Genomic DNA, 15,679 nt, shown 5'->3' with positions numbered 1-15,679 from the left:
TATTGTGGAGGTCGTTGCACTTTATTTATTACAGAAAATATAAGTTTGCAAGCGATGCAAAGAAGAGCTACTGAAGTGTTTTGGGAGTAAATTACGGATAATGAATACAAAATATAGCTGTTTTACCTGAAAGCAAAACTTCTTGTCAGAAACAGCCGTATAGATAGTGTAAGGAAATTGGAGGGAGACGTTGAAATTTCTCCTTTATTTTATTCAAAAGCAAAGTGGTGTATTTTTCTGGAGAGATGAGCTAAAAAAAGCCCCTCTATTCTGTCTTCCCATATTGCCTGCGCGTAACTAACAGCGAATACTGCATAAAGTTAAATTGGTATGGAACTTTCTGAAGGATACGTATAGCTTTCACTAGTGGAAGCACAACTCTTATCTAAAGGTTTATTCCTTGGGACGCATCATATGTGATTTTGTAAAATGGGATAGAACGACAATGCTAAAGCGTATTTGATACAATGGACAACAGTCGAAATATCATAATGGAAGGGTAAATAAGCATCCTTAAAACGAAACAACGGTATCAAAAGTAAACAAACCTTTCAACAAAGGAACCATTTCAAGTACTCAGAATAGGTAAAGATAAGCTTACCAAAGGTTAATGCAGTTTAAATATGTAGATTAAGGTAGTTTGGTATCGGATATTCATCGTGTACAATGTTCCTAGTCAGTTGCATCACTGGCGTAAGTGGACAGAGGAAATAAATATTTAAAATGTTCGTTTCACTTTTATAAAAAGATTTTAAAATTATGGAAGACCCTATATGTAATAATATCTATGTCCCTTTACGTATAATTACGCGGGAGCTCTGGGCAAAATGTTATAGTACGTGACCATCGCTACGACATGAGTAATGTGTGAGTGTTTAGTGAAAATCGGTTGAGAATTGTGGAAATATAAGCGTTAATCATTATACACACACATACTGTGATTTATACAGGTGGACAGTGGAAATAAATAAAGAGAGAAAATCCTTCCACTTTTATAAAAAGATTAAAAATGTATGCGAAACCCTACATTCAAGAAAACTATGTCCATTTACATCAATTTACGCGTGGGTTCTGGGCTAATGCTATAGTGCATGACCATCCCTTAGGCATAAGTAATAAGTGTGTAAAGTTTGGTGAAAATCGGTCGAGAATTTTGGGCGTTAATCATTATGCACACACATACTGAGATTTATATATACTATCTGTGTGTCTGTCTATCTATCTATCTATCTATCTATCTATCTATCTATCTATCTATCTATCTAGATAGATAGATAGATAGATAGATAGATATTTCTATGTGTGTGTGTGTATGTACATGTATATGTGTGTGCGTGCGTGCGTGCGTGCGTACGTACATGTGTGTGTATTATGAATTTTACTAATTTCAGTCATATGTATATATGACGCTCATTGAATTTCTGCTTCATTTTATATAAAGCTTCCTGACATTTACAAATCATAATCTATCGTTTCTGTTCATTTTATTTGTTTCATTTAGATATCCTTTTATCTATGTGATGATCTGTAGTATTTACACAAATATTGTCATCTGTAATCTGCTTAACCATTTTAGTAATTCAAACTTATAGTTTCAAATGCCAAACCAATGAAAATATCAAGTCTTCCAGAACTAAAAATCACCATGTTGAATTCATCTCAACATGCAAATGATAAGCAATAGCGAAAACATCAAAGTAATTTAATTTAAAGTAATTAAGTCTTAGAAGAATTAAATGATGCTGAGAAAAGATTCATAACCAAGAAATCCTATAATCTTTTATATCCTGTACTTATAGTATTAAGTATAGAATATAAAATCTAAGCAATATAAAATATTATAGTAAGTATAAGACATGGAACTTACGTGAGTAGACAAACAAAAGTTAAAATTAAATCTGCATTCATGGCCTATGTGCGTGAATGAGGGGCTCAACAAAGCAAATAACAAAGTCCAATCATATTCGATGCACTGATAAGAAACCTACAAATGACTCTACACTGAAATTAGCTAAAGTAAGAAAAAGTCACGAGATAAGAGAAGAAAAGAGAGATAGTGTCGAGGGACGGGAAGGGAGGTGGAGGATTATGTATTTGTTGTCTATGGCAAGAAAAAGATGGTATGATTAGTAAAGAGATATTATTTGTAATAAAATTTAAAATCCACAGAAGAGGAGAAATGCTAGAAATGACTTAAATCTAAGAATATTGTTGCGCGCGTGTACATGTATTGTGCGTCAGTATGATCTAGTAGAGGTGTATGTGTGCGTATTTAGTTGGAAGTTTTGAAAGGGGGTGGTGATGGGTGTGGAGGAAGACAGATTAAGAGAAATTATATGGTATAAAGGGTAAGGAAAAATAAAAAAAAGAAAGATAGAAAGAAGTAAGGAGCTTTAGGGAATATAGAGGTGGTTAAGAAGTTGGTTGTTGTGTGAGTAAATATAGGGAAATATCTATGAGGTCAAGGGTTAAGTTAGGTAATGACACCTGGGGTGTCATTGTAATTTGTATTTTGAGAATAGGTCACTTAATTTGTAGCGACATGTAAAAATTATGCTATCGTGTTCATTCAGACAATAACTGGATTGCATAACGGAAAAGACTTCAGCTATGGAAAAATCGCGCTTGTTGATATAGTCGTTATACGTTTTAGCATAAGTGACTATGGGCCACTTCAATGTGTAAGAAATTGATTCTTTCTTAAGTTTATGTATTAACTGAGATAAAGACGTAGTGTTGGATTTTGTTTGAGACTTGAAGCTTGAGTAGTGGTTGCCCACGCTAACTTTGAATGTGGTGCTTCACGAGCCGACATATACTGTGCATTTGTAAATGATATTTTTAGTACGGCAACGATCTGCCGGAGATACGGTAGTTTGATCAAAAGAACCGGCTATTGCAAACAAAAATAAGTACTGAAAAAAATATATTTGGCCAATTTTGGACATACGACAGTTTAACATATTTGCAACGATATTTGTATATATATATATATATATTTCATGAAATGAAAGTTTAGTTTCGATTAAGATTTTATGCTCGTGAGTTCAAAGTCCGTCAAATCACAGGTTTTGTTACACCACCAATATTTAACCGGAATGCTTCATTACCAATCATAGAAAATCCATATCATGAAAGGTCTTTTATGTAGGGGGAACACTTTTGATCTATAGAGAACAGAATGTACACGCTTTTATTGCGCAAACACAATGCATTTTCCAATTGTATGAGGCACCGTTCAATTGTTGCTTGTTTAACATTTTCCTAAGTTCCCAATGGCGTTTGATTTCGTATACTATTATTCCGTTTAATGATGAACAATATAGATTGGTGATCCTTGATTTATTGTATTTGGACGTATTTCGGGATTACTGTGAATAGTCTTATATGCATGCATAGACTAGTCGTCTCAAATAACCTTCTAATCTGAGTATTACAACAATGCGCTCTAGCTTAACTAATGCTACTTATTATTCCAGTGTTGCGACTGTTCGCTCTACTGATATGTTTATTAGTTCAGAGGTAAAATGTATGTAATCTCTTCTTTCCGGGACAGTTTACCAATATATCTCCTTTTGAGCATGTATATTCATTGTAGTTTATGTAATTGTTCATTATGTATACTTGGACAGGCCAATGCAGCCATTACTATTCAGAAGTGATTGATGTGTTGGCAATTCTCTTTATGTTCTGCAGCTAGTTCGCCTATTATGTAGTACTTCTGATTTTTTTTGTAATATTTATGGTCGCAAAAACTTTTCTTTTGCCATTACGGAATCATATATCGTTATTATATTTCCTTTATATTCATTATTGTAGTTATTATTGTTTATGAGTAAATAATGATTGCATTATGGATGTTTTATTAATGCATACGGTAGGGCACTGTAACTTTAAGGAACATTTCTACCTCCGGAAATATCAGAATTTATTATTGTATCCCGATTTGACAATAGATCTCATACGTACCATTTGTACGCGGATTTAATCTTTCTCTCCATTCGGTTACGTATATAATTGCATAAAATCCAATAAATTCTTCATAACTTTTATGAATCCGCTTCGTATACAATCATTCATGCATGCATAAATACTTTACGTACAAGCAAATAATCAATTTGTCTGTTTTATTATAGCTTTCGATATGTGACGTTATTTAGCGGTTATAAATTCAAAAGCACCGACATTCAACGTTAACAATATCATCATTCTCATATTTATCCTGAACACATCCATATATATCTATTTGTGGGGAACACGTGTTTGCAGGCTTTCTCTAGTGTCTGCAGTCTGTGATTACATGGAACTCATCAGGAAGTGAATGTTTCTTAAGGAGTCCATTACTGACACGCAGGATGTTACTAGTCTTATTTAAGAGCAATTCGGAGATATATTTATTGTTCCGATGTTGTTAACAGGTTTTGTGTGAGTGATAATCTGCTGCATTCAAAAGCTTTCTGAACTAATCTGATGCCAATTCGTCTTCTTTTCTCTATGATAAAATTGAGGAACTTAGTGTTTGTTTCAAAGTTTGCAGTGGGTATTAGAACTATAAGCCTTATATATTCTGTTGAATGCATTTCTTCTGTACACCAGTGAAGTACATAAAATGTCAGTATCAGGACTCTTACTGTAGATCATTTTGGGAATAATTCTTCTTACTAGAAGAAAGCACTTTGATATGTCGTTTCGTCATGTTATTTGATGGTACATTTGAAGGTAAATCGACATTATGTATTTTCATCAGTATCTATGTAATTCTTGGAGTTGATGTGAGGAACAAGGGAGATTGAAATGCAATTAAGGCAAATTTTCTGTTGTGAAATGTGCGTATGTGTTTGTTTTTTTTAGTCACCATCCCTACATCACCAGTAAAAAAAACAATATTAAATGCTCGTGATTTACAGTAATGCGATATTTCGAAAATTGGTCTTTAGTTCGTCCACAAAGGAGTCATAAGCTTATATGTGTCTCATTCTTTTCTAGAGCCTAAAATGTGTATCCAGTGGTTATGCCTAAGTGAAGTAATTCAGAGATATATTGCTGGCAGACGCCTTGAAATACACCCTTTGAAATATAAAATTAGGGTCAATGATTATATTTTAAAGCTAAAAATTAAGTTTTGTAGAACAGATCTTTACGAAATCGGTAAGTATGTGAAAGGACTTTTTTTGTGCGAGTGTGTATGGAAATACGCTTTATGTATGAATGTTTAGAGGTCTCTTTGTAGTTATGCATATATGCATATAATTCTTTGAATCTTTTAGTTTGTCGTAAGAAATTAATTGAATTAAATAAAAAGTATAATGTTTGACGGAAGGTTTTTTTTCTTTTAACTCAACATAGTGCTTAGTGAATTATCTCTTCCTTAACCTTTTTTTTAAAAAAATATTATTCAATTTGTAGTTTCCTCTTTTATATTCTGCTTCCAAAGTTATTTATTATCATAATTTTATTTTCAAATCATCTACATGTAGCAGATGTTGTAAATTTAAAGCTTCGAATCAATATATTCGATCTGGACTGAAACATATTTACGCACCAGTAAGAAAATTATTTCCGGCAAATTATTTTTTCATCTTTAATGTTTATTCGAATATCATTATTGATTTATGATTTCATGTTATATATTTTTTTTACTCGCGATGTTTTGCATACCTAAATTACTGGCATATGTTACATGTATAAATATGTGTTTTAGTTACAAACAAGCATTTCAACAAAAACATATGATGCAGGACAAGAAATCGCATCTACAATATATAACAATATATTTTTTTACCTATTTCACTCCAATTTATTTAGATCTCTTTCCATATTATTTAATATTTGAGATATATATATTTTTTGTTTTGTTTACTTTAATTTTAGAATACTTTCGATAACAATTTAACGTAGGTCCTGTGTATCATAAAAAATTATATTTAAAAATGAAACATTGGTAAAGATGATGATAATGATGATGATGATGATGATGGTGGTAGCAGTGACAGTCATTAGAGGTTGAAGTTGATAGATATGAAGTCTTGGAAATAGGGATCAGAACATGAGGTTTGATTTATGGTCCGCTTAGTGACTTCGAGACTATTGTATAACATTTGGAGGCTTTTCTACTAACATTTTCGTTACGAATATAGTTCGAAAATTTTAGCATGTTTTCTGGAAGTTATGCTTCAGCTTATGCAAAGAGACTCAACGTAGGTGCAGTGATGGATGTAAAACAGCAGGCGAGACGTGTCTGTTAAAAGGAAATTATAACCTAGTGTAATAATCCATATATAATTAGTATTTATTAACGACTGTGAAATCGGTTGCATGCTGATATGGAAATAATACACAAACGAACAAAATTATATATCATTGCTTTTAAAGCATAAATATGCAGAATCATTATAGGCTAACGTTATAGAAATACACGCATACATACGCGGTCACACACGCACGCGCGCACACACGCACACACACACACACACTCACACACACACACACACAAACACAAACGCACACACCCAGAAGCACACATACACACGCACACATACATACAGAAATACACACATACATCATATCATAGATACACCCTCGTTACACGAGAAAAGCTGTTGCCAAACAATTTACTGAAATGATTCCCTATCGATACCGTGTGATGGCTTCATATGACTCTTAAGACCAGCCAAACTATTACACATTTTATTACTGCACAACTGTGCTGGCTGGCTGGCTAGCTGGAAAAACAGGTGCCACCATATGTACTCTCTTAATATGTATTTTCTAATCTCTAGCTGAGAGACACACCCTTCCATATTTTACACATGTTCTGTTGTGAATTTTAATAGCCACATCACTGTTTATCATGGCTCGATTTCTATGAGATCTTTAATGGCTCAGTAGGCCTGCACGACTCAAACACCTCTTCCCACAAACCACACACACAGAAAGCAACGCTCTCTCACTTTCCACAGGTTCCTCCATTCTAAGCCCCCCTCATAATTCTCTCATACTTCACCCACTACCTCTCAATCCTTGAACAACCATCATGCACTATCTTCCTCCAACCATCGCGGTCTTGTGCCTCCCTCTCCCAGTCATATACATACATACATTCATACATACATACATCCATACATACATACATACATACGGAAATATTTAGCCTCACTCGGCCAACTCTCAACTACTTGAACAGAGGTGATTTATTATTTCACGGCTAACAGTTATAATAATCGCCATTACGTATTCGGAACATAGCGGCTTCACTACAACCTAAATCGTATCTTGTTCGTTGAAGCTTGACGAACACCAGAATTCTAGGAAGCTTGTTGTATCGGCTAGTTATATATCGTGCTCAATAGTTCTATATTTAAGAGATGAGGAAATATGTACATTATTTACATTTGACAGATATTTGTCCTCATCTTGTTTGTTGTTAACACAACGTTTCGGCTGATATACCGTCCAGCCTTCATTAGGTGTCTTAGGGATATTTCGAACCTGGGTTCTCATTCCTAAGGTATTTTTCGATGTTATTACTATTATTATTATTATCATTATTATTATTATTATTATTATTATTATTATTATTATCATTATTATCATTTTTCTTCTTCTGATGAAGGCTGGAGGGTATAACAACCGAAACGTTGTTATCCATCAGCATGTGGTGAATCCGATCAATGTTTTACCTCGGTGTTAGTAACTGTAGAATTTCCAGACATTGTTTCATCTTCAAGACCCCCCCCCCTCATCTATTCAGCTACCTTCTTTTACATTGTTCATAAAGCTGAAGTGTCGTGCCGAATGTAGTTACCATGACGGCAGGAAGGCCTTGAAACCAGGTACTTGATAACACCACAGTTTCATTTTATTTTCCCATTTTCAGGAGACACCATTTTTAGTTACATTTGAAGTCTTCTTTCTAAAGTCTGATGTTCATTTACCTGGAAAGAAACAATGAAGTTATAAATAAGAAGTACTGACATTAACGCATGCATCATTTTACCGTTGTTGCATCACTACTTCTTAGTCAGCTCATGGACATTACAGCTCAGTCTCCTAGCTTAGCTGAAGCAGTTACTCTGCTGTTTTACAGAGTGTGCGCATATATCCCCTTTCTATTAATATTATAAAAAAATATGAAATGATAGAAGTTATAAAACAAGTGTATTATATAGGACAGAAAACTCATATAACTTTGTTTTCTGTTGATCCTCATATAACAGAAACGAAGCGATACAGATAATAACGAAAGATGTGTATATAAAGATGAATGAGATGGACTGACTAAAATCAGCACGAAAAAAACTGCATAACATTTTATTTCTAATAACATGTGTTACGTGGAGTTGCATGTCTAAATCTTTGCCTTTCATTCATTATCTCAGTAAGAGAAAGAGAGATTGAGAGAAAGATGAAAATAATGAGAGAGAGAGAGAGAGAGAGAGAGAGAGAGAGAGAGAGAGAGAGAGAGAGAGAGAGAGAGAGAGAGAGAGAGAGAGAGAGAGAGAGAGAGATGATTAAATGCTTTAACGATTTGTTTAGATATGATTAATCACAGAGTGCGGAAAATGATGATTTTTTTTAAATGAGCTTTTTATACAGAGATTATCAACGGAATAAAAGCATAAAATAAAATAAATAAATACGTGAAATAAAATCGTTATTCTGTTAACATCGGACGACTGATATTTCTCTCTCTTTTTTTGTAAAAATTTGGTTTGATTTATTTAGTATCTATAAGGAGTGCAAAAGTTATTTGTCAAATTATTAAAATTTATATGTTTTGATATTATTTCCGAATGGCGTATGGCAAATACTGAAAATTTACTGACAACGTAATCAATAGTTTTCTATCTTCGGAAAATAGTAAATCGTAATTAAAAAAAAATAAAAAGGTTGTTAAAACAAACAAAACAAAAAGAATGGAAAAGAAGCACTATACAAACACAAGAATGTAACAATACCAAAGACAATTTTGATATTCGATCTATCAAGGAAAATTAAACAAACATATTTTTAGAGAAATAAATAATGAGGATTTATTGAAACTTGACACATAAACTAATTTGTTCATTAATAAAATTTGAATAAATTGGAATACGCTTACAAAGAGCAATTTAAATCTTTTTTTTTTTTTTCCATCATATAAAGAACAAATATTTTGTCAAAAATAAACCGGTTATATTTTATCGTATATCGCTTGGATACATGGTAGAGAATAAAAGAGAGACAGTATGAGGGAAACCTCTCATTCGGGATTGACGTTACTGAATGACTTTTAATTGATACATTTTGGTTGCAGTGTAAAGATTCAATTAATTTCACTTTCGTTATAAATGCTGGTATTTCGGACAATTTGTACCATTTGCAGTTGGCCTTAGACGGCTACATGTTAATAACAATGATAATGTAATGTCGATTTGTATTGAACGCTGTCAATTCAGGACAAAGTTTATGAGTGCTTGATAGTGCACCAGTATCAGACTACATATCAAAAACAAAAAAAAAAAACCTTCTCCCATAGGGTTTTCTCTCCTGTATCTCAATGATCTAAAATGGTCAGTCACGATAACAATATTAAATATACTTTTTTTCTTATTTAGGCACAAGAATATCGGAAATTTCCATATTAGATAATAAGGCAGTACTAGAGTATATATTACATATAAATGATTTAGATGGAGTGGTGCCGACATGAAAGCGGCCTTAATGTAAACAACGATTTGTTTAGATATCTGTTTATCTGTTACAAATATGTTACAGAAATATTAACAGATTTATAAAAAGAAAAGTAGGATAAGATTTTGAGCAAGAAACACTTCTATAAAATTCTCATAGGAATCGATATCGATGCAAAAATGAAAGCAGTGTTTGAAGGAAAATAGCAATCATTTATCTACGATATTCAGATGGGAGAATATGAAAACGAAAACAACCATTCTATTAAATGTTAATTTGCTGCCACACCATCTTCCATATCTGACAAAGAAAGAAAAAAAGAAAAAAGGACCACAGAAATGACGACGGCAGCAACAGCAAAAACGACGTTTGCAACAAGAATATCTGCAGTTCGGCAATGAGAACGAAAACATCAACTACACTATTCTTCAGAAAGAAAAAAAAACAGTTGCTAATACAACAGAAAGAGCGGCAAAAACAAAATAGCGGCAACACTGATTCTTGACAAACAACAACTGGATTTACAAATACTATTACGATAGAAACAGCAATAACACATCGACAATCAACACAATAGCAATAAGCACACGTCTTATTTTGACCTTTATTCACAACCATTAACTTTGTATTACCTAACTATATATCTCAGTTTTCTACCCACCACAGTTCAAGCAGCTCCGACCGCTGTCACTTCTTGAATATAACGTAAAAAATGAAAATATCATTTCCGATATTTTTGAATTAGTATTTCAGATTAGTTGCGATTCATATTTAAGGATCGTAAAGAAATAGCAGGCTCTTCGTTCTACATAGGGTACAGAATAGTATTAACGCGTTTTGTTAATTTTTTTTGTTAAGTAGTTTTATATAAGAAATTATATACTTCTTTTGGGAATACCTAATAAATATCCTTGTTGATCGCTAACTAATATGATGTTGATTATATTTCTAACTCAGAATAAAAGGCGAAACCATACTTGGGGAAGATCATGGAACGGAAGTTAAAAATAAGTTTTTTTGCTATAATATTAGTCATTTCAATATCGTACAATCTTCGTAAGTTATCAATTCTCTTTGAGTAGATAATAACGAAGCAGTACAAAGAGTTTTATGATAAACAATATGTTAAGGGTGTTTTCGATTCCAATGCAATACATTAGATAAATGCAGGAATGCAATACAAAACTTGCAATGATTACGAAGGTAAAAAATAAAGCAATAGGAGCAAAGATATGAAGATGCATAAGTGTGGTTTAATGTAATGATGCATGCATTTATCCTGATGATAAAAAATATAGTGTTAATGTCAATAATCAATATCTGTTTTCCAATTATACGTTAGTACTGGATAATGTTGGATAACGTAAATAGTTTCATTTTATTCTGTTTTGATTTCATCAGAGCAATTCGTCACGATAACGCCTGAGATGACACATACACGTTTGGGTCATTTTGACATTCACTACTCATTAGCTTATGATATTTAAATGCGAATTCCTTGCCCAATATGTAATTATGCACGAGAGTATTTAGTTAATTATTCTTCACATATCGCCAATTTGCTGTGATATTATTTCGATTGCTGAAAAAAAACCCAAAAAACAATAAAGATGTATAAAAGAGAAATCCCCAAAACTCCATCTTGAGAAAAACCGAAGACCATATTGAATTAAATATAGATTAAAATATCCCAAGTCGCTATTGATTTTCTCAGATAGGAAAAGCGAAATGTTGAAAATATGTGAGAACACGCACTCTCCCTGTAGTCGTTCATATTTCTCTTTAATCAGAAATGTGATTTCGATATCAAATATTACCAGAATTGAATCTAACAGGTAATACCAAGATGAGGCGATATAGGAGTGTTTAGATCACCCAAAATTACACACGCTTACATATCATATTGATTTATTCTAAGTTATTAATTTATTTTCACAAGTAGTAACCGAAATTTCCCATATAAGTTGGAAGAATATGTTTTAAGGGTACCTCTTAGAATATATAATGGGCATACTCTTTTACGCTTTTACTTGTTTCAGTCATTTGACCACGGCCATGCTGGAGCACCGCCTTTTAGTCGAGCAAATCAACCCCAAGACTTATTCTTTGGAAGCATAGTACTTATTCTATCGATTTATTTTGCCGAACCGCTAAGTTACGGGGACGTAAACACACCAGCATCGGTTGTCAAGCGATGTTGCGGGGACAAACACAGACACAAACACACACACACACACACATATATATATATATATATATATATATATACATACATATATACGACGGGCTTCTTTCAGTTTCCCTCAACCAAATCCACTCACAAGGCTTTGGTCGGCCCGAGGCTATAGTAGAAGACACTTGCCCAAGTTGCCACGCAGTGGGAATGAACTCGGAACCATGTGGTTGGTAAGCAAGCTACTTACCACACAGCCACTCCTGCGGCATGTACATCATTAAAAAAAATGTGAAAATATATAGTTTTAGACTCGTAAAAAATGAATTGAAAATATGGAAAGCATTTCATCGGATCAAGCAGTTGATGAACAGAAAAAAATCCTGTAGTAAGTAAAATGTTGATTCCATGAATTTTACGAAGTCACAAATTAAAATGGAAGTTTCTGTCTAAACACACACGCTATCTGATCGACACTTTGTCCGTATTTTAGTTATAGTGTTCTCGATGAGTGGTGTATATCCACCTATGTGAAATCCCTGCGAGTGACGAGTGAATACGACACTGTATGCATGCTTGAATATGTGCAAACTAACAAACATAGGAGCATGAACAGTGAATATTTATTTCTACAATAGTTGATATACATATAGTTGATATACATTCAAAGCATATAGAGATTACGCCGTTGCTTTTAGTACATATATTATTAGGCGTATATTTTCGATGTCGTAACCTCACAGTAATGCTAGTTAATGTTGCTCGTTAACGTGATGAATCAAAACAAAATTCTCTAAAGTATATGAGCAAATCAATGAGATTCATAATGGTTGTTTGCCTTCTTAGCAAGCAAATCTACTTAAATATTGTATAACCATAATACGACGGATCAACTTCTCTAAAAAGTTTTGAAACATTGGTCCGTTCACGCCTATATGTATAAATTACTTTCAGCTAACAAGCCCCGAAAATTTTACGTTACGTTATACATAAATGCTAATAAGTTTTCAACGCGCCACTAGGTTGGTAAATTTATACATGTGAATTTCTGTCTATGTGTATACTGCAGATGGCTACGGACAGGCATATTGCAAAACAGAGCATATGTAAGTACGGGTAACGCAAGTACCATCAAATTGCAGATCACAGAGTGATAAATCGAAAAATGCGAATAGCCATTAGCCGGGTATAGGAGAATCGAATAGACAATACTGATACTTCGATATTACACGAGAGATTATATGTGAAGTCGTTGGAGATTATATTTGAGGAGTGAAATTGCATCATCGATTTCTTTTACGAACAACAGTTTCGTAATTATCCAGCGGTAACTGAGTTGTAAATTCCAGGATCATGTATAGTGCTGTACATATGAATATGCACACACAAACTCGCGCACCCCCCCCCCCCCCACACACACACATCACGTCTAATTTTAATACACCCTCAATTACAAATCTAATTTAATTATGATTTTGTCAACATTAGTGAATAAGTCTCAAATATTACATCTGATTCTTTAAGTTCATTATGGAAAATTTAACAACTCTTATCTAATATCAATACGATTTATGCAATTTTAAGAGAAGAGCTATCGATTGAATTGTAGATATCAAATCAATATATCACAAGTATTCTATGGAATACCGTGTAGGTCCTGATCAATCAGATATATGAACCAAAACATTTCAAACGTAAATAACATCTAACTGCTTGAAGAAGTGGTATATTTACAAATGGTATCTCTCAATTGTTTGTGGGTACCTTCCCGCCAAGTATAAGATCAGAAACGACGCGTATATAGGCTTATGCTACAATATATTGGATTTTATTTCATTATATAATACTACATTTTACTGTCTCATAGAACCAGAATTATCCCGGAACTCCACGGGTTATCCTTCCCAATAAAATAATATCGTGTTTTAGACTGAAGTACATTTGTAACGTAAACCTTCAATATCATTTATCCGTCAAGCAAGGAACACACTTTCCAGTAATTTATGTCCTTGTCTGAGCTTAGTAAAGATAATATTCGACGCACGTTTGGACATAACTTTGAAAGTCCCCTTCCTTAAAGTATTGTCCTAGTTGAAGTACATTTAACCCTGCCTATGAAACCTCACTGCCGTGGGTCGTTGCTGATATGATTTCTCTGGAAAAATTTGCAAACCAACGGAAGTAGAAATTTGCGCAGGAAGAGACTGCAAATAAACACCGTTGCAGGGAAAAAGTATTTGTTCTAGTTTTTGATGACAACGGTTGCTAATTCTTCATAATTAACACATTAGATGTGCTGTATCAAATGAAATCACCATAGATTATAAATTGAGCATAATAACTATTTGTAACATAGGTGCATTCTAGCACATTTTTGTCGATATGCACAATTAATATAATAGGCACTAGAAAATAATTAGTATACACTATAACATTTTCCCACTCATATATGTTAAAATTAAACAACCGAGCTAGCAGAAGCATCAACAAGTCAAGGTCAAATACTTAACGGAATCTGCTCTGGATCTTTACGAGGTCAATAAAATAAGTACAAGCTGAACACTGGGGTCGATCTAATCGAATAACCCCTCCTCTAAACTTGCTGGTTAGGATTGGAAACTAATATATGATAACATGCAAGTGCAAGAGAAATTTTGTAACGCCTTGGTAACTATAATTTTGATAAAAAAAAATGTAAGCCTTATTTTCATCTGCATTAGATTAGGTGGCATTATTCTTCAGCATCACTGACAATATTCTTTTCTACTCTAGGTACAGGGCCCGAAATTTTAGGGTAGAGGGCCAGTCGATTAGATCGACCCCAGTACGCAACTTGGCAATACTATCGAGGGACTAGTGGAGGTCGTGTACGTTAGCTGATAACTGGAATGATATTCAGAAGATGAAGTTTTATCTTTTAGGTTGTGCATTTTTTTTACAAATTAAAGCTATCAAATAGATTTAGAATGGTCACTTAAAAGTATCTAGTTCCTGTCCGTTAACTATTGCAAATAAATTGCTTTGGTGTCCGTGTGGTGGTGTTTATCGATGTTATCTAATTAAGGCATTGTCCTAATTAAGTACTTAATAATTATACAGTCAGAACTTATCAATCAAAACTATCACCAGATGACACAGCCACATCATATGAGTTTGAATTATATTACGCCAGAGTATGGAACATATAAATGTTAGCTCAGGCACACATCACATTAAACCAGAATTCATAATAATAACAACGATAGAATAGTACCACAAACACCGCTGACTGGTGATAACAAAGATAATTACAAGCACTTCATTTCAAGGGAAATTCAAAACACATGTGATTGATAAACATTTCAATACCTAGTTGAAAAATATGGACAGTAATTTTGTACTCGCGGCTGCAATATTCAATATTAAATGTGAGGCATACCAGTGTCAACCATATAAATGGCTCGTGGTTGGGAAATTAATATTAATTTCCAAACTCTACGATCATAAGGAAATCCACGCCTGCTCTACGTATAGAGCTATAACGATATTGACAGCAACTTCCAAATGACTTCAATCCGATTGATGGCTTTCCACTGGGAAATCAATGAAATATTAGAAGAGCGGCAGTGAAAGGGACAGAAGGGAATAACAGTTGTAAAGAGAGACTACTAGCAGCGAGGTTCAATTTTTACAGTACAAAAAAATTATGACAATAAATTTAGCATGGGTTGAGCTGATTATTGTGAAGGTTATATATTATATACAGCGTACCCGAGTCTCTGCAAATACGAGACCAATATTATATAGTTGTTTTGCCATATATCCGACATTATTTATATATATATATATATATAT

This window comes from Octopus bimaculoides, chromosome 6, assembly GCF_001194135.2.
Source record: "Octopus bimaculoides isolate UCB-OBI-ISO-001 chromosome 6, ASM119413v2, whole genome shotgun sequence".
Lineage (NCBI taxonomy): Eukaryota > Metazoa > Mollusca > Cephalopoda > Octopoda > Octopodidae > Octopus > Octopus bimaculoides.
This window is presented reverse-complemented; position numbering follows the sequence as displayed.